The following is a 23,700-nucleotide window of genomic DNA, read 5'->3' as shown; positions in this document are numbered from 1 at the left end:
ATATGCGATCACATTGATTAGTATATATATCCATGACAAAGACATGGCGCTTATAGGTCCAAATTGAGTTTAAAAGACAAGCATTTGAATCTAAATATTCACTAAGTGTAAATCATCCAGACAGTCTACACGATGCCTGTCTTCGTGATATTGCTGCCTTTGAAATATATTGTTTGTGTGCATTTTGCCTGTAACAAATGACCTGTATTGAGCCTGTAAATAAATATTATGCGATAAGATTGTCAGACAATTTGTTGACTTCTATAATTTAATCTAAAACGTGTATCTTTTTCAATTAGTTTGATATAAATTGTATTTTTACTATTTGAAGATTCATTTTCTAAACAAAACGTACTTTCTTACGACGGCCGCATTCGACCCAATTGCCCAGCTTATAGTAAGATTATGCCCGCTGGCGGAGTTGATCTACTGTAATATCGAAGTTGTCTGCAGCGGATGTTGAAAGCCAATTTATCAGTTCAGGCTGATGAAGCTTACTGGCTGGTTTATATTCAGACAGTTCATTCTGCTTAACATCTTTCACCACGTCCAGCGGCTGTTGTTCAATAAATTACAATTGCCGTTGCAGATGACTATTTACACACATAGATATAAGCTCCGTAAAGCGTTTTTTTCGACTAAATATTTAATCGGTTTAAGGATTACTTAAATTTGTTGTGATCAAAATCGCCTTAGATGGTGAATGCCCTCGTGCTGTAATGTCATGGCTTGGAACAAGTAGTGAATAATGCACTCGGGAAGTGATAATTTAAAGATGCACTTTTACTCCCAAATACGATTTACCACAATTGATTCATTTTTTTAATTGACCAAAAAGGATGAATTAATACCAAAAACAATTCTTCTTATGAAGGATACCGAGTTTAATTTATAAGAAAGTTGCGGAAAACACGGCATTTCTACCTTATGGGACTGTAGAAGATAAGAGTAAATCTTTTAGCACACAACAATCATTTGAAAAAAAATGCGTTTTCAGCTAGCTCGTACATGGTTACAATCTTGTTATCAATAATTAATATTCTCCATAAGAATAGTAGTAGTTAAAGATTCATCACTCAAAATTTATGTTTTATATATATGTGTTTGGATTGATTTTGAATAAGAGTGTTACTGAAATGTTGCTAACTTGGTTGCCTCTACGAATATATATCGGCCATCTTTTAAGTATAAAGTATGTATGTAGCTCAAAAGTGACTTTGTCGGCACCCACATGATAAGTGTGCTAAATTTGCTAGTATGGAACTCTTTTAGATTGCTATATGCATTGGAGTAGGCATGAGCATATCAATTGACTCGATTTGATAAGTCGCTGATGTCGTAGAGTGGTTTCTTTTGTTATACGATTAAAGGTGCGTTTGTAACTTTTATAACTCCAGAACAGTTACACTACAAATTATGTGCATGCTAGGGCATCTAATTTCTCCAACGCGTTGAAAAGTAACGATACATGATTTCAATACAACAACCAATCGAAGTGTTTACATTGACGAACATATATTTCAAATAAATGAAACATTACTAAAAAGCCAAGATCAATGCATCAATGCATTATTGCAACACAAAGAGCCGAACATGGCCATACTGACTCTTAGCACTAAACCGCGCTAAGTTGTTTGGCCATGCGTTATTAACATATTTGTTATCACTACAAATACACGACTTGTTTGAAAATAAATAGTCATGCGTGACTGGTCGAATCTTTCGTATACTAGTTCTAAATTGAAAACAAAACCAGGCGCGTAGCTGACTGTACACAAATACGCAGTCGCGTAATGAAATATTGACAGGTCGATTTAAATAGGCAAAAATACTACGCGCAGACACCAGCGTTAAAAATTGATGTAAATATATCTTAACTCTTTAAAACACTTAACAAGATACAATCTGAAACATTTGTAAACATTCGAAAATCTCTGATTGACTACACTTAAGACAGGTTAGATCTGCTATCGGTCTCCACCATTTGTTTTGTATATTTTTAAAAATGTTTAAAATTCGATCGTATTTTCATTGCCTTTTATGATACTCATTTGCCTTTGGAAATGTACGGCCGCTAGACGATGTAGCATCGGTTATCGGATATTGGCAAACGAACCGCATGATAATACTGCCATAACATAGATGGACACTTTACCGATACGTCTCATTGGTTAGAAAATGTAAATTTTCAGTGATTGCAAGGCGGAATTTAACTGGATACTCAATACAATGGTAATTGCACTGTTTACTATATGTCATTATTGTTTTTGCTATTGTCTTTGAGGATATTCTTACAATTATATTAATATACAATTGTAAAACGCATTTACATTTACAAAATTGCTATCAACCGTGTTGTATTAGAGTTAAACTATGAGATGTTAAGATACCATAAACTACATAGAAAAATATATATTAACAACAATATTTACCAGGAAGATGCTCTGAAATTTCATTTAGAAAACATGAAATATATTTTAATATATTTTAAGAATATCCCTTCGGAGCATAATGAACCCCAAGTATTCAGATATGATCATAATGTAAAAATGCATATGCAAATGACTAAAACAATAACGTAAAAATACAAAACAGAGAAAGACCGCAAGATACCATTAGAACCTGTACCGAAGTTGAAATGCGAATCCAATATCGGTCATCATATCGTTAATGATTATTTAACAGTAGCGTTTTCATTTTTTCGATGATTTCAAGTGAAGCGAACCAGCTAAAATATATTCTAATTAAAGTGTCACCCTCTTGATTCAAGACTAGCGTGCTGGACTCACGCGCCACCATGACTGATGACCATCTTTATCTCCGATTACTTTCCGATCTATCAGGTGCTTGGCAGGCAGTGTGTACCCCGAACATCCCCCTACCCCCGATCCGTAATCGGACGTCCGAACTAGTTGTTTTTTACAAACGGTTTATTCAGTTATGTTAGCCTAAAGATACAATTCATTAATTGAGGTAACAAACACAATATGTGTGGAATATATCTGTATTCACTACCGAACATTGCAAAAAAATAGAAAACAGCTTGTAGTGAGGTGATGACCTCAGTTTTGTATTGTCAATATTTTTTTCAAAGTTTAAAAATATTCAATTTTTTCGATGTTCTTCCATTTATTGTAATGTAGTAAGTACGGTTAATTCTAGCCTCACATAAACGTAATTGTGGAGCCTGAATTCAAGTTATGATTTTAAACAGAGAGGCATATTGACAATATTCAGAAAGCTAGTACACCAATGAGTAAAATAAATTAATGCGAACATATTTCAGGAAATTGTCATATAGAATATAATGATAATACAAGACAAATTAAATACAAAGAAAGGTAGTTCACTAACGAGTTAATCAGACGTTTGTTGTATATATTATAAAATTGTCTTTAAACGACATTTCTCTGTATATATAGCCGTCCAATAAGCATGTTTTTGACACTCTTATGAAGGAAAAGCTATCTACAACCGTATCTTGAGACAATAATTGACAAAATTAAGCACAATTTATTTTGCTTATTAATGCTTAAAATCAACTCTTATTTTGATTTGCTTTGGAATTGCCATATGACAAAAAAATGACCTTACTTAGTTCGAATTCTTAGCCAGAAAAGAAATACTTTCTCCTGGAATCCTTCTTTTAAAAAACGATACATATCATGATTAATCTCCAATCCCTCTACCATCTCCTTCACAGCAACAGCATACTCGACAGTCAAGGGAGTGTTTGCAGTCCAAAACATCGTCATATGTCATTACTCCATCAAATTTACAAAATGTATATGTTTTGTAGATGAGCAGAAGTACCCTACTTGATGTTTAAGCTCCACTCTCACATTTATTTATTTTCTTGGAAAGAGCAATTTTTTGCGTAAATATCTGCATACCAATGACATAAGATTGTTGACAAAAATCATATCGTAGATTTTCATATTTCCGTTCGAAAATAAATGTTTTATTGCTTAAACCGTTACTAACGGTTTAAGAAAAAAGCATAAAACATCATTTTTGAACATAAATTTAAAATTCTGTGATATATTTATTGTCAGCAGTCTTATATAACTGGTTTAATGGATTTTCGCAAAAATTGTCTCGTTCAGAGACAAAAAATAACGTGTTAACATTCAAATAAATTGATTACATCGAATTTATTGACTTTTTATTCCCGGTTTGTAATCCATATGTCGTTAACCATATGAAACTAAGATACATGTACTCTTTATACTGGTTTTGTTAGATAAGATCATATTAGAAGCTAGAAATAAAATTGCCACAAATGGGCATCGTAGACACTGCCTTGAATAGCCAATTCACGTACGATGGGCGGGCGCATTTTGTTATTGGTTGGAGGGGATTGGTCTCCAAAAAAGAACTTATTCACATATAATATGGAACATTGTGGAAATTTCAATGCATTTTGGTTTCTACCATTTTGACATAAAAGGTTCACCGGAACAATTTGAAAATCGGATAGATATTCATTGACAGAAACGGACAGGAAGCTTAAAGTTAATCTCTTTTTCTGTCTTCATTCCAATATGATTATGCATTTGTGAAGTTTGGTTTAAGCAAAGACTAGAATACATTCAATGTTTGAGGGGGTGAATTTATTTTGTCAGAAGAAAATTTTAAAATTGGCAGGACATATAATGAAAACAAATGTTGCAGGGATAGGACGAAAGGGGAACAGGGATAGGTCAGCCTCAAAGAAATGTGCACAACAATTATTTGGAATGCGATTGTATCGAAACATAAATAATTAAACCAAAAACCTCTAGCTATATTAATATGTTACAAACATGTATCGTTAAGAAGTGTGATTTCCTAATCAATTTCATATGACTGAGGATATTAATATATATTTAACAAAAAAGATGTATCGTATGCAACAAGATAGTGTGACAAAAGTCAGCAAAACGTTGTCCCATATATAAAGGCGTTTTATTTTCAAAGATAAGTCAAGCTGATCTTCCACGAGAGATACTACCAGCTTTTTATGTCTGTGTGCAAACAATCTTCAATTCCAAGCAACGGAAGGCACTGATAATCTGTATCATTTCTAGCATTGCTGGAAATTGCTTTTCATTATTGGCATTGCCATTTGTTTCTTGTCTGTTTAAAGCGCTATTTGCATTTGCACTTAAAATATAAAATGTTTACTTAACCTAAACATGATTTTTGTCTCTGTATTCAATATTGTGAAACATACAATTAAATCATCAGTATTTCAAACATACCTTAAAAAATAAGTATATACACAATAATAACATTCATTCCATTAATCATTTTAGGGTCATGGTGAGTTATTATTTTAATGTAACCTGATCAACGGATGGATTATTGGAACTTCTTCTTTTCTCAATTTAACATATTTATTGTCGACTCAAAAACAAATAATTAGGTATAATTGCATGTTGTTTTTTTTATTTATATATATGGTATTCTATCGTTTAATAATATTAAGTTTATAATGAATGAACGTTGTTGTTTATTAATGCGTGCATTCACATAAAATACACGGATGCAAGCGAATTTAAAACCAAGAGTTTCATACTTTGGATATAGTTTGTTTTAGTAGATGATCTCTCTTCAGAATATATTTGAGACGGTATCCAAAGCGGTAATCCCGTCATACATCGATACAGACTAATGTCTAGTCGATCCGGTTGATATTGTGTGATTTTTAGAGAAAAAAATACTGGTTATAGAACTAATCTTATTCCATTCTTATTTAGTTTTATTTCGAAAAAGAGTTACTTTACATTCAAAGACTGTTATCCAATATAATTCATTTGAAAGATACAGAGTACACAATTATGTTTTCAGTATTTATTTTTATTAACAAATTGGATAAAACAGTATTTATTTTTAACCGAATAAACAGAACTTCATGGACATCTCAAATATTTTTTGCAATGCCAAATCGTTTAAAGAAATAGTGATGTTCCGATGATCGATTATAATCGAAAATCGATTGGTTGGGCCTGAAATCGGCGACAATCGATTGTATTTGGTTATAATCGATCATCGAAAAAACAATTGAAAAAATATAAGTAAGTGTTCAGACGTTTTCTTTAACAAAATGGCAGATGAAAGCCACAATGAGCAAGTAAAAATGAACTATTTTTATTTAACACTTATTTACTTCAATCATAGACATAACGTATATGCATATAATGATTAAGAGTTTAAAAATGTGCATGAATAAAACTTCACTTTAGGTTTTATCTAGTATTTAAAAAAAAACGATTGTACTATCGATAATCGGTTACTTGAGTGGAACCGATTATCGATTGTAAAATTGGAACCGATTCCAACACTAGCAAGAGATATTGAATAGTGCATACATTTTGACATTGCTTTTAACATGTCCTGTCAACAAAAAATGTGCACTGTAAAAGATCGATCATTTGTTATGCAAACGAGGTCAACATCATATTAAAACTAATTTCCAAAACTTAGAAACTCTCTGGTTGTGCATTTTTGAAACAAACTAAAATAAAATATGTAAGAAGACAAAACTCGAGAAAAGAAGAATATTAAATCTGCCTGCATTGTTAACACCATTGTACCGTTTTCATAATAGTTTTATTATAACGCTGCAATTATATTATTTTTCACTTTTCGTTCCATTCTTTTTTAGGTCAAAATGGCTGACGATTATCTTGCATATATAGCAGGGACTTCAAACGGTCTATCGGACTTAAATCAAACAATTATTCACGGCGATGGTTGTGTAAACAGTTCAATCAATCAGTCGTCTGAAATTCCATTCCTTGTGGAAGATCCCATATACCAAGCTACTCTCAAAGTGGAGAAATACACCCTGCCGATGATATGCGTGTTCGGGTTGCTTGGAAACACATTGTCATCAATAACCTTTCTTAAACTTCCACTACGAAGAGCACCCTGTTCCTTGTATCTAGCAGTAAGAGGATTCAGTGACAACGGGTTTTTGTTAAGTCTGCTCCTCCCATGGATTTCAAGTACGTTTGATCTGCATCTGAGTCAGGTGAAAGGTGTCTGCCAGACAATCATATTTCTTTCATATGTTTGTGGATGTGTTTCGGTTTGGTTGTGCGTCTTTATCACCTTTGAAAACTTTCTGCTTATCCACAATCCATTCACTGCTAGAAAGGTTTGTTGCGATTGTATTTCAAAATTGAGCACAGTGCTCTTAGTGTTTTTTGCACTTGCACTATATAGCATATCTCTCCGGATAATGAACGGTGACTGTTCCCCGAATCAGGACTTAACGGAACTGACACAAGTCCTTGTATATACCGACAGTTTGTTAACACTTGTGATTCCAACCGTTGTTATTAGTGTCCTTATGGCTGTGATTGCGTACAAGGTGATTCATATCCTACAAATTAGGAAAATACATTCGAAGTTGTCTAAAGTCATTATCAGAGACAACCCATCAGCAACCGTACATAAACGAATATTGCCTATTGCCAAAGTGACGAGAATGTTATTTGTGGTTTCATTTGTGTTTTTTGCCTTGAATGTTCCAAGTCATGTGGTACGTTTACGGATATTAATAGGAACATTCACTAAAGGTCATTCTACGACTTCAGTCACAATGGCAACGATTCAGTGTGCATTCCAAATTCTGTACTATCTTAGTTTTTCTATCAATGTTATCGTCTACGCAACCTTCGGTTCAAATTTCAGACTGGTTTTTAGAAAGATTTTTTGTGGCTATGTATTGCCAACAACTTCTAGTCAAGTTCAAACAGAGGCGATAAATTTGGTCGTCCTAACACGCCGACGCTCGATGACAGAAAATCATACTTGCGCAGAGGCAAGACCAATCGTCTCAGAATGTGACCGGTCATGTCACAGGAGCTAGCACGTCTCGTTTTCAAACAAATCATACGGCTATAAACATTGTTGAATTATTGAAATATACCAAATATTTTGTTTGTAATAGTTACACAAGTCCCCCGAGTTATAGGAATTAAAACACCTTGCGCAAAGCTAGTGCTAGTTATGCAATGTTTCTTGTCTGTATTTTAGCGTTGTGTTCCTTGTTTTGTGTTTGCTTGGCATTGTCTTTGTGTCTTTAATCAGAACCTTGGTTAAATGTAAGACTATCGGACGGGGCTCTGTAGTAACCTCTAGTTGAATTACATCACGGGTGTTGACGGTTGTAGCTGATTTTATCATTTTGCCAAGCATACAGATCAATTAGTAGAGTGCGTATACTGAAATATCGTTATAATTTATCGGCACGCTATGTATTGCAAGGTAAAATCAAAAAAGCATCGAATAAATGAAACCACACAAAATAAGCTTTCCCATTATGGTATCTTATTTCCAGTGTATTAAAACTATGCTAGGGCCTAAAATTTGATATGAAGTCATCCTTTTTAGGTTAAACCTATTTATATTACAACGATTCTGAAAGAAGTTATAAGAGCATTGTATAAATCACTATAGATGGCACGATGTTACGCGAGAGTGTGGTCTTGTGTTGCGTACCCGGATGAAAACCCAATTGTCTGGAAAGGTGACCACAATTCAAACTCACAAGCGCCTTGTCCGGGAATCGAACCGGGTCGCCTGAGTGAGAGGCGAGTGCGCTTATCACTGCGCTAACCGGACAACCATTCATTTTTGTAATTTTACTCTAACTCCTGTAAATCTATTAGTGATTCAAATATGACGGTATATAAGGTGTTTACACCATTCTCGAAAGAGATGAGGCCATATCTGTAAGATCAAATTGTATCATCACTCATACTATTTATAAAGTTTCTGATTAACTTGAAGATTCTTCCAATATATATATATTGATTATAGGGTCATAAAGCACTGCAATTTCTGTAACTAGACCATAGTATATCCGATAATATTAATGGTGTCAGAAGTATTTTAAACAAAGTCTTTATTACGAATAATAGATCAAAACTGTTGCTTCACCTAAAAGGATGTTTCTTTTGAAAATAGCCATGCTTTTTTAAAAAGACAATTGTATAAATCGTTGAATAGTAAGTTGTATTAAATGCATGTGAATTTACGTGTCCAAGTTCAAACGCCTTATACGTATAATAATTATTTATGACAAATTTCTATTCAGTGACATTACTTCGACTTCTTGCTTACAATTGTTTTAACAATGGTTAAGGTTTTTTTCATGCTTTCGAAAATATAAACTGTTTAAAAACTATTCGAGCTGTTTTGTTTTCAAGAGGTTATTAAAACTTAAAATCAAAGTTAACACTTATTTTAAAATTGGCACACATTGTCCAAACCATTTCAAAGTTGTATTTTTAACTTGATTTTAAAAGTTCATGTTTAGGAAGTCATGTACACTATATAAACATATATGTTTAGCTAGATAGTTGATAACGAAATTGTAAAAAGCCGTTTGCAAAACAACACTACAATCAAACAATCAGTATACTGATGCAATAACTTTATATTTATAACATAATGATTTGCTTACTTATACAGCATTTGCCATTATATTGATAATTAAGGAATAAAGTTTAACTTTTTTTACAACACTACATGGACTTAAGTCTTGCTGCAACTCAAATGGAAGTTGGCCCCAATGGTAGAACTGTTCCTTGAATCCGTATTGATTGTTTAATTCCTAACCATAACCCCAGCTGACGACCCTTCAGAGTTGCGATTAAAAACGGAAACAGATCAGCAGTTTTTTTTCGATGCGATATAACATGCATATCTGTTCTAGAACATGTATAAGTGATAAATAACAGGACCTTGCAGGTTAAAACACAACAACGTTTACAATTCGACTAGAGAATGACACACTAGAGAATTACTAATAAATTCCGTGAAAGACCCCTTCAAGGTATGATGCGATTATAAATATTTAATAAAAAGGATTCCATAGTCAAAACGTCTACCATTTGATCGAATGGTCAATAGGGGCTTGCTCTGATAAATAATTGCGTATTATTGGAAATTAAACAGGAAATGAGACTTTCTACTTTCTGTTTGCAAACATACATGTTTCGTTTATGTATAAACTTTTTAAAGCGGAAGCGCTTTATTTTGTCATAAAAGACCGACTGTTTGGAACAATAGAATCAATCCTTTAATACCCACATATCGATAGGTTTAAATTACTAAAACATTCTTGGCTTTAAAAAAGTGGTTTAAACATATGCATTTTAAGATGATTGCGCATGCGCGTTTGCTTGGATTTAGAAATATCTCGCTTCCCTAAGCTTTTAAATTGTTTTATTTTGCTTTAAAAAGTATTTAAATTGAAAGAAGGACTGCGCCCGTGTAATGCAAAATCAATGGTTTTTGGAAGCAAAAAATATGTGTTGTTTATACCAAGTACATGGTCTTTAGAAATCTGGCGTGTTGTTGATGAGAACATTCCTTGATGTATACTGATTTACACTTAAATACGAAGTTCCACATTCATAACAAGTTAACACACTTGTTTGGTCACCTAGCCGAAACAAAGGATCATTTAACAAATTAAAAGCATTTTATCCGTAATGCTAGTATTTGAATCCGTTACGCTATATATTCCACCCAGCGAACTGCACTGTAAAGTATTCCCTTATTTGCACTAACACTTCTAGCTAATAACTGTAAGTTTTCTATTACTTGGCGTTCACCAGAGGGAAATGTCAAGCAGATTAGATTTTGTTCAACGTAATGAATTGTGTCAAATCAGGGCATTGTGTTTGCTAAGAAAATAAAACTATTCAATTGTTGTTGTTTTTCTATTGAAAAATAAGTGTTACAATAATTTGACCGCATTATGGTTTTTTATTTAATATATATATGGACTGTGATGCTAGTGGAGTTTAGTGCTGTTGTTCCATGTTTTTTGTTGTTGCTTTTTTTGTCTTTGTGTTCCATGTCTTTGGCGCTTTTCCCTCTGCCATTAAACGGGGTTTATGTTTAAATCTTTGGCTACTGAACTTGTGTCTGTATTTTTTTTCACATAAGTATTCAATACACTTTGGTAAAAGTAAAAAAAATGCTAACATCTTCTGGCAGCCTTTTAACGTAGGTGTTTTTGTTGAATACGTTTTAACCTATATATAACAAAAGTAATTGGTATCTTGAACATTGCTATGTGTACGTCATCCTCACTGTACCGACATAATTCCCAAATAAAACCATTTGGCAAGAGTTTGTGGCTCCGTCTATGTCGTGATGTTGTCAATTGCTTTGCTTTTGCTATGCATTTAACGGCTTTTGTATCTTTCTGTAACTTCAATGTCAGTTGTTCACAGCATACGTTGCGCTTGAAGCTAAATTTAAAGTCATACACACACAAGTTAAAACTTCTTGTGGTAAGGGCTCTATGAAGACACTGAAGCGACAACTGATCGCGAGACGCAGCTAATATGCTTCATGTTCAGCTGCAACCCCTGATAGTTCTACCGATACCATTGCCTTCGCTCCGTATAGAAGATGCCTCTAAAAATGTTATCCTTGAAAACATTTGCTTTTCGTTTCCATTATGTTCAGCTGTTACTCAGGAATGGGTAGCTTTTAAGAATGAAGAAGCACATTATCATTGAAACCAAAAGACCAATATTAAGAATTTTGATAATCGATTCATAGTAAATACTGAATGTCATAATTGTAGTATTTTCATCATAGTATTTCTTAATTTTAATCAAAGTGAAATATATTAAAATAATTCAAACTTAAAACCAGGCAGTTAGTTTGTGGGGGTTTTCTATCAAAGGGTTTGTTATTGCTTAATTTATTTACAATGTCCCACGTACATTTTTTAAACCCGATATCGCAATGCTCTCATTTGTTTGGATGTCCAATGATGTTACATTGGAGATGAAAGCCAATAAAACAGAGCAAGGTAATGGATCAAAGTCGTATTTCACCTTTGTTATAAAAGAGAGTTCGTGCATTAACACAAGACAAACCTTAGAAAAGTCGATTGTTGAAAGAAATACTCAGCAACATATGTTGGCTTTTCATAATAAGACGTACGTTAACAGTACATCATTCATTAATTCTACCAATGATTTGTCTTTATTACATTATCACTTCATTCTTCTAACTATATAGTCTGTGTCTGTGTTTTCGAAAGATATCGCTTACAGAACGTATTTATAAACGGGAATATGTCGTACGAAATTGCGTTTGTTTTGAATACCTATCAAAAACAAATCGCGCAGCTCTGTCAGGTATCAAAGACTCTCGGAATAAAATAGCTCAAAGTAATGAAATCTGATGTGTTTAGTATCTTAATATTAATTCAGCTTGTTAGAAAACGAAGGTTAAAAATGTGTGTTTAGATATTCAAGACAATTCACATATATCATATTCGATTAAGTGCCCGTTTTTGCTGTAAAACATTTTGAAGAAACCTTTTATATAAATAGTGCAAATGAGCACAACTTCTTGAACGCTGTAACAGAGCTTATGCTTTTAAAACAAAAACGTTTGATAACCTAATACCTCATTCAATGCAACAAAAAAACTACAATAACAATGCAAATTATGTCAGTGTATGTTTCAGAATAATCATAAAACAGCAAATGTTGAACTAAATTAGTAAGATGATAATACACTTGTTGAAATATCATCAATTTGAAAAAATGGCCCTTTATTCTCAAATGACAATACAAAACACAAAAACAAATATGACAACACGTAACTGTTGACCAACTACTTTTTGTTTTGTGATTCATGGCGCACATAATTACATTAGTATAGCCTAATGATCTTTTTCAATTAAGTATTAACGTATTTGTTTTACAACCTTTGTTAAACATGTTATTACAACATTTTACGAACCACTCTCTTTGGCACAATATCGTGTGATAGTGTTTTTTCTTCTGTTTTGGGGAAACGAAAGAACCCGGAAGAAAACCACTTGTCCAAATTGGTGATGACAAACCAGACACACTTGCGTCCAGACCGTGAATCGAACCAGTATCGCCCTGGTAAAACGCGAGTGCTCTAAATATTGCGCTAACCGGACAACCAAACGCCTCATCTCATGACAAAGCTATTAGAACATTGATTTGGTTATTTTAAAATGCTTGGCATAATTATGCATTTATGCCAATGTATATTCTCTGTTTTGAAAACAAACAAATACAGTCTATAAAGTTTAAAAAATAAGTTTATAAGTGTACTTACATTAATTGCCACGCGGTTGTCACCATGTATCATTCGTGCCATGTCTTAACATGTTTTGGAATACTTAAGTTCCCAAACATAAACAATAAAAGACAGATAGTCAAACACATGAGTAGGTTCGTAAATGTCCCAACATTGACAAATATTCGAATAAAAAAGGGATTCAAAACGTCCCTTGGACAATATCATTTATTATTCAAAAACATAATCATGTTTAAAATGTTCTCAACAATGGTGCATGCATGCAATACAACAAAAAAGAGAGCGTTTGAATGATTCTTGCACACTCAATCAGACGAAAATTATACTATTGATATGAAATTAAATGTAAAAAAAGATTGATAGACGAGTTCTGCGGACAACAAAAAAGTGTTATAAATATGTTTACGATTAATATGTGAAGCAGTCAACTGGAATGTTCTTATGGAGATATCGAACATCAATAAAATGGAAATTTCGTTGAGAAATATTTAATTTTTTGCCGGGGCAGTAGGTGGCACTTAATGTTTATGGATAATTGTTATCATAATTTTGTGAATGCATACAGTCTGTGATTGCCTGCGCAACAAGATTGATTTACATTGAAAGGTTTGACTAAATGAAAACTTTCCTTCACGGTAATATTCATATAGAAATCGGATTTTTTAATGTTAATGTAATGCCGGAATGTACTCGATGATTCACACTTATTCAGTAGTCGGACAAAACAATTCCAATTTCCTCAGTGTTTCCGTAGTGAAAGGGTTACCTTATTCGTACGGTATGTGCAATCATTGACAAACAATCAGGGCAGATTCTGTGGCTGTTCTATAGACCTCAACCCAAATATGAGACGCAGCTCTTTCAATGAAAAACCAACAGTCTTACATTGTTTTTGAATCCTAGCGATGAAATGCCGACATCTCGACTTTATTTGACCAATGTTATACCTTGAAAAGTATTTTAAATAATACTCGATAATAACAGTGGTACAATGTCGCTTAGATGTATAACGTAAATTCGAACTGTACATCCCATATAACTTGGCAACAGAAACTGTAACAGAAAGTACGAACCGCCTAGCTCTGATGCAGAGTTCGAATTGAAATTGCAATGTTTAATTTAAAATAAACTAATGATCAAAAACCAGTTATTGTTGCTTTTATTATTTCCAATCATACACGACAAGTTTTGAACTGTCTCCGATAAAAAATACTAAGTATAACAAATTATAGAAAATGAAATAAACCAAAATAAGAAAGAAATATTTATGCGAAAAGCTACAGGAACAAGCTCAGTAGCAAAAAGTTTAAACATAAACCCGGTTAAGTGGCACTGGGTAAACTAAAGACATAGAATATAAAAACAAAAAAATCACAAAAGAAGAACAGCACAAAACTCCACAACCAGCACAGTGCATTCATACTATATATAAAAAATTAGGTATGTTTAACAAGGATTGTTAGGTACCGCCTTGGAACGGTCAGTTAAATGTAAATTTACTGGGGGGTTAACCAGTTTAAGTGCACAAACCTCACTCTTATCCCAACAATCCTAAATAAAAAAAACGCAAAAGGTAAATCTTATCAAAGTATGCGTTTACTTGAGGAAACTTAACAGTAAACAAATAATAATAAACTTATAGGTAAACCCAAAGTATTTCTATGATTAGAGATCCCAACTCTATCTGCAGACGGAGAAATACAATTCAGAGCACCTAATGCGAAAACTTTTGAAAGATACGATGCAGTTATTGTTTGAAACTATGAGCATCACACACAGTCTGCCTTATAAAATAAAAGGTATAAATCTGATTGATCAGAGAGTTCCATAATAAAATGCATCATTGTACTAAAATATTCTTAACATTACCACAAGACAAGATTTCCATGATGCTACAGACGACAGTCTTCAACAAGGGAGGTAATTATAAAATGGTGACCATTAAAAAGGAGTTCCATGCAGGGATTTTATCTTCGCCAGTGGGCAATATAAGAATTTCTAGCATGGTTAAATTATTGGATCTACTTATCTGAGGTGTGAGAAATATTTATCTAAGCGATCATTAGTAAAAAAAGGTTTTTAACATTAACTGCCATTTAAGTAGTTTTCTCCCTCACAACAGTGTTTTCGATAAGTGGAATCAATTTTTTTGTAACTAAAGATTGTTGAATAGATGTATAAAGCGTTGAAAAGTCATAAGTATAAAGCACTGAGACCTTATACCGTCTACATTCAAAATCATTAACTAACAGAATAATTGATAGACCAAAAGAGATTAAATCAAGAACTAATAAACTTTGCTACAGTATTTTCCACATGAAACTTAATAGCAGTTAAGCAGGCGGTTAATGAAATTGAAACTTGTTTAGTAGAACAAGAAATGGAATTAACAATTAATTGTGATGTTTACGGATTTTTATGCATTTTAGGTAACCAGTGTATTGTAGGAATGTTTTCATGATGATCATTCAAAAGAACTTGAAATTTAGCAGTAGAATCAATATGATCTTTAATAACACTTTCTTCAACGAGTGGGTTAGAAATGTAAGTTCTTGAAGATTGTAACTCTTCAATTATAGTATTTACATAATATAAACGTCAAACTATGATTACATTATGAGCTGCTTTATCAGCTGGTTCAAATACAAGTATGAAAAACAGAACGTTTGGTTTGATTGCAATTAATCACTGATATTCATAATGTTGTTAGCCACTCCCTCCTGCACCGGCTTCGGTTGTTTTTACTTTCAATTTTCATTAAAACATATCCAATATTCCTGGGGAAACATGTTATGTTCAGCTCCACTATTTGCAAAGTACATGGCGACATTGTTCAGTCACTTATCATTTTACACCAACAGCAGTGTATCAAACTTGCGGCAAATCAGTAGCGGTTTTGAGACTGTCAGTTGGCTGCAATTGTCTGCTTCATCTTCCATTCGTAATGTAGATAGACGGTCAGAAACTTAACCGGTCCTATCTGAAAGCATACTACTATTTGTTGTATTAACTAAAACAACCTAAATGCTGAATATTTAAAACTTTTCTTTCTTTTCTTGGAGGATGTTCCCGTTGGGTTAGTGCAGTTGGTCTATTTCGTATATTCTTATGCATTTTAAACAAAGCATAACAATATTTTCACTAATGAGGCTTCATCTGAAGTGGCGTTAAATCAACTGATACAGCTCACTCAGTCTGGCTTCTTACCACATGGCTGTAATGATGATAGAAATGTTGTTTTATTAAATAACACAACCGAGACTGAGATTTATAATATAAAGGATAGACATAATAATGACTGTTTTGCTTCTTACTGTATTTTTTTGAGGATCGCAAAATAGAAATCAATATTTATGTGAGTTACGTTGGGCAATTATTTTAGGGAGAAGTTTTAAATGAGATGTAACTAGACCTTAACGCAGAAAACCACTCCCCCCCCATACCCGCCAATAAGAACGAGATTATAGTGATAATGAGGTACATTCTTGTAAATATTATTCTCAAATAGCATGTTTGGTACATTTTAGAGTACTTCGACTACCAATTTGACGTTGCATTCCCAGAACACATATTAAGGGATAGAAGCGATTCCACTTTTGGTATTTTTGGAATATTCCTGCGTACCATATCTACTTGCTTAAATGACATACTGCGCAATTTGTCACGCTAAATTAAACATGTCCTTTTTGAAATGATGGCAATATTTTCCTTAGCTACTCCTGTGTACGCTTTACGGGATATAAACGATCTCTAGTCGTATCAACGTGACTTTCAATAATTTAGAAATAATATACAATATATAAATCATGCAAACGAGATCTTTTGTTTGAATGATTATTAAATGTAGAAATATTACTTTCCCGAAAACGGTATTTTAAAACTGTTTGCACTGAAATTATCATATTTTTCTTCTATTATATAGAATATTGCTATGAAATGAAATTCACGATCAGATATTTGTTTTTGAAACTTTCATTACCCCTATGGCCAAAACTTACCCTAATACACTAGCTAATGTAAACGAAACATAGCATATATTTGATTTATACCCATTATTTAGTGTTGCTCACTAGGATAATAGCAATTTCCCCGATGATGTAATGTTTAGCAGATTAAATTCAACAGAAGAAAGTGTTGCACCATGCCAGACAGATATGTACTTAAATTATGGCAATCGTGTAAGTAGTTAAAAAAGGTTTAGAAAACAGATCAAAAGTAAGACAGTTTAAGACCCAACATCATCATCATCATCATCATCATCATCATCATCGTGTTCATAGAAAATCTTCATCTATGACACATGTAGTTATAGAAATAAAATACGCTCTTTCAATGACATCATCATCATCATTCGCCTATATTTGTATATATAAAATTTGACGTGCATATTATCTGTATAAACCTCTTGGAATTATAACATCATTGCTGATTATAATATTGCGCTCCGATTGGATAAGTGTCACGTCATTTAACTCAAAGTATCACTCGTTACAAACATCAGCGTTTCTTTTACTCAAGTGTAGAGGAAACTGCTAGTTTTTCATCGTAATGGACGATTATTCATAATGTAAATATGAGTATTGATCGCAATTCTAATCCGTTTATGCTGCATTAAAGCAGTAGGGCAAGTGAGCAATTTACCAAGTAGCGAATGCGCACTTCATAGAATTTGTTCACGTGCGCTACTGCGTTCACGCAGCATAAACGAAAGAAAAAGAAGCTAATTTCTCTTAATGGTCTAATTATCTTCTCTTTTCAAAGTCGATACTTATAAACTCATTCGCGTTAGAAAAACCTGGGTTTACACATTACAATGGCTTCAATAAGGTGGCAGTTTAAACATATTCATACACTGAGATGATGATTAAAGATACCGATGTTAAAGCCATTTTCATGTGTCTCAAATTTATAGGTCTGTTTTAAATATAATTTAACAGAGGAGCGACGTCAAATAATATATGAAGCAAATTATTGTCATTGAATGCACGTCTACCAACATTGTAAGTGTGAAATAGAGACTGTTAAAGTATATCATATGCCAAGAGTCGTCATTTAACACACTATTGTATTCAACGAGATCAGGTGGTAATTTATAAATAAGCTAGCTTTTGGAATGATCTTATAATATTACACTAGGGGAACACAAACTGATAAATCCGTTTTATCAGTTTGTTTCAGAAAATAACTATATAGACTTTGATAAAGGAATAATTACAGCATATTCTTAGACAATAAGTTATCAAACAAATTCCTCACTTAGGATTCTCTCATGGGAGATAAGCTTAAAAGCATTCTTATATTTCTCTTCGACAAAGGATTACGATACAACGTATTATGTGGTTTTAACTCGAAATCTTGATCACAGTTGTTTAAGCAGCCATATTTAATCAGTGTAATCAGCTAAACCCTCATTACAATGAAATATACAGGGGACAATCACAGTAGCGAAGAATCAAATATAAACCGTGTTTAGACGCATACAACCAGAGCCCAGAATACATTGAACATTTTTTTACGTACTAAAACCACACACAGTCCTTATTATATAGCATTATCACTAAATACTGTGATTACTGCTTGAGAACGGTCATTGAAACATTTTTAATTAACACGTAGCCAAGATTCAAGTTCTGAAATATCAACCGCCATTTCAAATTATAAGGTCCTTCTTTAAAAATAACATATTCATAACAGGTTTTTTTTTAAATTGTAAAGGTTAAAAAAATAAAGTCTTTCTTTAAAATTATATTCATATTATAGATTTCAATATGCTTTCTTAAACTTGTATGAAATAAGTCATAAAGTAATGTTCTTTATGTGTATTTATGATTCAAAATTGTTGTATTTTAAACATAAGTAGAAAGATTATTTTAAATGAGAAAGTAAACAATATACTATTTTAAACGATTGTTGACATAACAGCGGTCTAAATATAACTGGCCAAATATTCCCGTATACAAACAAAAGGACACAGTAACAAATAAGAAAACAAGAAACACAAATATGTATACACACATAATAACTTTAAAACAGCCAACAGTTATATTTTATGACAGAACTCTTGGATTGAATGACTTCGTCTCGTAACTATAGGCTTGAATTTCAATGAATGTAGCGCATTATCCTAATATATTGAAATAAAATACGCACTAACTAATGATTTATAGTGCCAAAAGCGAATGTGGCGCAATGCATCATTTGTGCGTCATTCCTGTCTTTAATTTGGAGATGTTAGTGCAAAAATTGAGTACGAAAATACCACCTGCGCATAATTAGGTTTGTTTTGATAATTTTTCATTTTTTTATTATCTCATGAACATGCCAACAATATTATCAAAATGCAGCGCGATAAATAAATAATTGAAAGTTTGAATTACACATTCTCATGCATGCACTTATCAATAATCCCGAAAGAGGAAATGAAAATAGTGATTACGAAGAAGAGCTTGGTGAAAACGACGACAGTAATCACAATATGAATGTTTGTAGAAGATTTAGCTGTAAAGCTTCAACTCCAACTAAATAAGAAAAAAACAATAATAACTACATCCTGGTAATCGTGTTCTCCTTATTGACAAACTGAGTCTGATGATACTAACTGCAGTTTCGTTCGTCAAAGGAAAACTGTAATAAATATTGTAATAAATGTTAACCGTTTTGCACCATTAAAGGTACATTTATATGTTCGCGATGTCAGCGTCTCTGAAGTGCAGTAGCAATTAAGTTCAACTTTCGGCAACATCTCATTACTATTCTCAATTTTAGATAAAAACAAAATATTAAAATATTAGAGAATAACTTAAAGTATTATAACAAGGTATGATTTGAAATGGAGTCTCAGTATCAGTTCATTCAATTCATATTTCTTGTGTACTACTTTATATTTCATTACCTAAAATTAGTATTGAAATATTAATAAAATATAAAATATTTGACCTAGATATGTATATGCTGTTGGAACAAATCTAAATCTTAACTCAATTTATTTCATAATAAGCATAAAAAATATTCAAAATCGTGAAGGTTTTACTCTTTTGAAATGTGAATTTTCCCAAAGAATATGTTGTTTCAATCTTTTTCTAAGATTCCATAGAAAAACAATTTACAGTAACATGAACTTGAGAAAAACTCTCTTATTTGTCCATAAACATAATGACATCCTCTGCCCAAGAAAAGGTTCTACTATAATATTGAGGCCTGCTTTGAGTTAATAGTTTTTAGAATAAAGGCCTGGTGTTATAATCATTATGAAAACTATTTATTCGAAAGCAACAAATACCAAATGTATGATAATATCACTCCTGTTTCCAATGAGTTATGTTTCATTCTCTCTAGATGTCGACATCGATAAGACTAAATACATCCTCATCTGACATTAAAAACAAGCGAGGCGTTCGCAAGATAACCAAAAGTCTGCGAAACATTTTTTTTACAAAGTGTAGCAAGTCTACTACCTATCACTATTGAATTGTATAATGTGACTATAAAAGTAAATTGTGTAAGGAAACCTAACTAGTTCTGACATTGCTTACGTACGTTCTACGTTTAAAAACATGGCGAATTTCTTAATAATAGAACAATTATTGTCAGTATTTTAAAATATTTTCTCAATTGCTACCAGTACATAAATAATATCCGTTGTTTTAAGAACCTCACATCATCATATAATTTTATCATTATTATTACCAAATATGTTGACACTCATGTTGGGTAGTTTGTGATATGTTTCAACATCTTTGTCACACCGTGTGTTTGTTATTGACCGGCGGGTAATTTCTTCAGCAAATATGTCTCAGAGCTGTTTCACAATTAATGTGGCCGGGCAAATTTATAATCAATTATAAATTGAAAAATGGTACAATTGTATGCATATAATTTTGGCCTATTGTCAAATATAATGTATGGCTATAAAATACTCACATAAAAGTCAATCTAAATAAGAACAGTTGTAATTGTACCCTCAATATTTATGCGAAAGGCTACAGAAACAAGCTCAGTAGCAAAAAGTTTAAACATAAACCCTGTTTAATGGCACAGGGTAAACGCCGAAGACATAGTACATAAAATCACAAACAAGAAACATGAAAGAACAGCAAAACCTCCACAAGCAGCACAATGCAAACCGATTTATTAACATTAATTCATTAACTTTATTTTATTTCGCAGTCCTAAGCATATTGGGAAGACTTAGTACAAGTCAACTATCACAAAAACACATGATTCAGTAATACAAGTGTTTTCACATCGTCAAAACGTAAGAAAAAGCAGAAACGGTTCTAAACATATTAATACATTCGTTAAATAAGACACATACATCTCTCTTTCAGGAAAAGTTTCCTAGCGATAACAAAATTCGTGTAATAACGCAAATAAAGAGGTCGAAATTACACGCGCATGTTAATGCAATTAAATAACACATTCACTGCTGAGAGGAAACGAAGTCAGACGAATGAGATAAGGTATGGTCGTGTGATAACTGTTTGAAGAATACTCTACTTCTCTTTGTGATCACGTTTTATTTTATACGCCGACATCTCGTTTATGGCAAGCTCAACTTGTCTCCGAAAATAATTGCTACGATTTCTTTTTAACACAGACACTGAATAAGAAAATTGTTACCATAAACAAAGATAACAACGCAAAGAGAGCGTCAAATCTCAGAGTTTCTTTCATTAAGCGTTCTTTTTTGGATAATTTGCTAGGCCTAAAATGATATCGTTTTCATTATAATACGCTAACATCTCGTTAGTGTCGATGTCTCATTAGTGTCGATCACACATGTGTCAGAACATTATTGTTTGATCAGAACATGCATGATTCAAGGAGATGTTCTAATTTCTTGGACAATAATAAACACACGGATCAAGTCAAGTTCATAATGTTCAACTGTCGTAACAAACAGTTCTGTTAACGAAAGCTCATTCTCAATCCGGAATAATTGAAAATAAGTAACCATTATAGTGCTTCAAATCTATCGTAAGAACAAATACGAGCCTTATAGAAAATCATTATAAATACACAATTTGTTCTATGTCCTATCCAAGTAAGAGGTTAAGAATGTGATGCCTCTGTTTTTGCCATTTCACATTTATTCGATAAACAATAAAGAATATGCCCGTATATATTGGTAAATGATGCAGCTGCTCAAAAAACAAAACAACGATTTACGAAGTCTTGAACAAAGGCAATAGGTCAACATTTTACATTCAGTACATAATTGACCTTATATATCTTTTCTTAACTGGATTATAAAACAGAAAGTAAATTATTGTTCATCTTTTTAGTATTATTTAAGGTATTTTTTTTACATGTTTCAAACCTCAGAATGGGTTTACTTATTTTGTAAATTTGCGGGGCCTAAAATGATTCTTTGTCATCTTATCGCTTTCGTGATTACAAAAGATAATAACAAACTATATAATATATCTAACATTCCCAAACACCATCTTGATCTTATACATATATTAAATTGTAGAGTGTCACTGCGATTGCATGAATCCCTTCCGCATGTTATCCTACACACAGTCATTAATGTGTACAATGTACATATACCTTGATGACACATAAAGTTGTCAACAAATACATGTACCCGTACAAGTAGTAATCCACAGGTACACCTACAAGTAGTAAAACACACCTACATGTAACCATACAAGTAGAGTACACAGGTACATATTCACGTACAAGTGGAAGTCTACAAGTACACGCACCTGTACAAATATAATAATTTGTTATTTAGTGTACGCTTAAATGTTTTTATGACATTATTGATAATATAATATACTTCAAACGACATGTTACATGTTCTACTCTTTTCCTTCGTAAGCAAATGGCAATTTATTTTCCAACCGCATCATGCGTGTAATTTTCTGTATAGTTTTCGGTGGAGAAAACAAGTTGATTTACGACAAGGCACAAATGAAGGAAGGCGACTAATTTGCCTCTGACAATTTAATTAAGAATATTATTCGTCTTCATATCTAATCACAAGAGGGAATTTCCAAAAATGTTGAACGGGCACCATAGCCATTGTTTAGTTTCAAAATAACCAAAAAATATGCTTTTTGTCATGTAATTAGGAGTTTGCGTTAAATAATAGTATTTTGTGCGAATGCATGTTGCTGTCTCCATCTGTTTCATTTTTGAGTGTGTGTTATTTTACGAGAATAATGGATAGTTACATGCAAATTGGTGAAATTTTAACAGACCGTTTATGAGTTTATTGTTTACGTTTTTATGTTATCAAAAGTCTGCTCCACTTTACTGTAAAGTAGAATTAAGGATTATTGTCTTACCTCCTTTTACGTTACAAAAAAAAGAGGGAAGCGATTACCGTATGTGAATTTAGCATCATAGTAAGCTTATGTCTGCTGGCGGAGTTGATCTTCTGTCATATCTACGTCGTCTGAAACGGACGTTGAAAACCCCTTTATCAGTTCAAGCTTACTGGCGGGTTTATGTTTAGAAAGTTCATACTGCTCAACATAATACACCGCGTCCAATGGCTGCTGCTCAATACATTCAAATTGACGAAGGTGATGACTATTTTCTCTCATAGATATATGCTCCGTAAAGCGTTTTATCAGACTTAAT

The sequence above is a fragment of the Mya arenaria genome, chromosome 15, assembly GCF_026914265.1.
Source record: "Mya arenaria isolate MELC-2E11 chromosome 15, ASM2691426v1".
Lineage (NCBI taxonomy): Eukaryota > Metazoa > Mollusca > Bivalvia > Myida > Myidae > Mya > Mya arenaria.
The sequence above is the reverse complement of the archived record's forward strand: the minus strand, read 5'-3'. Positions refer to the sequence as shown.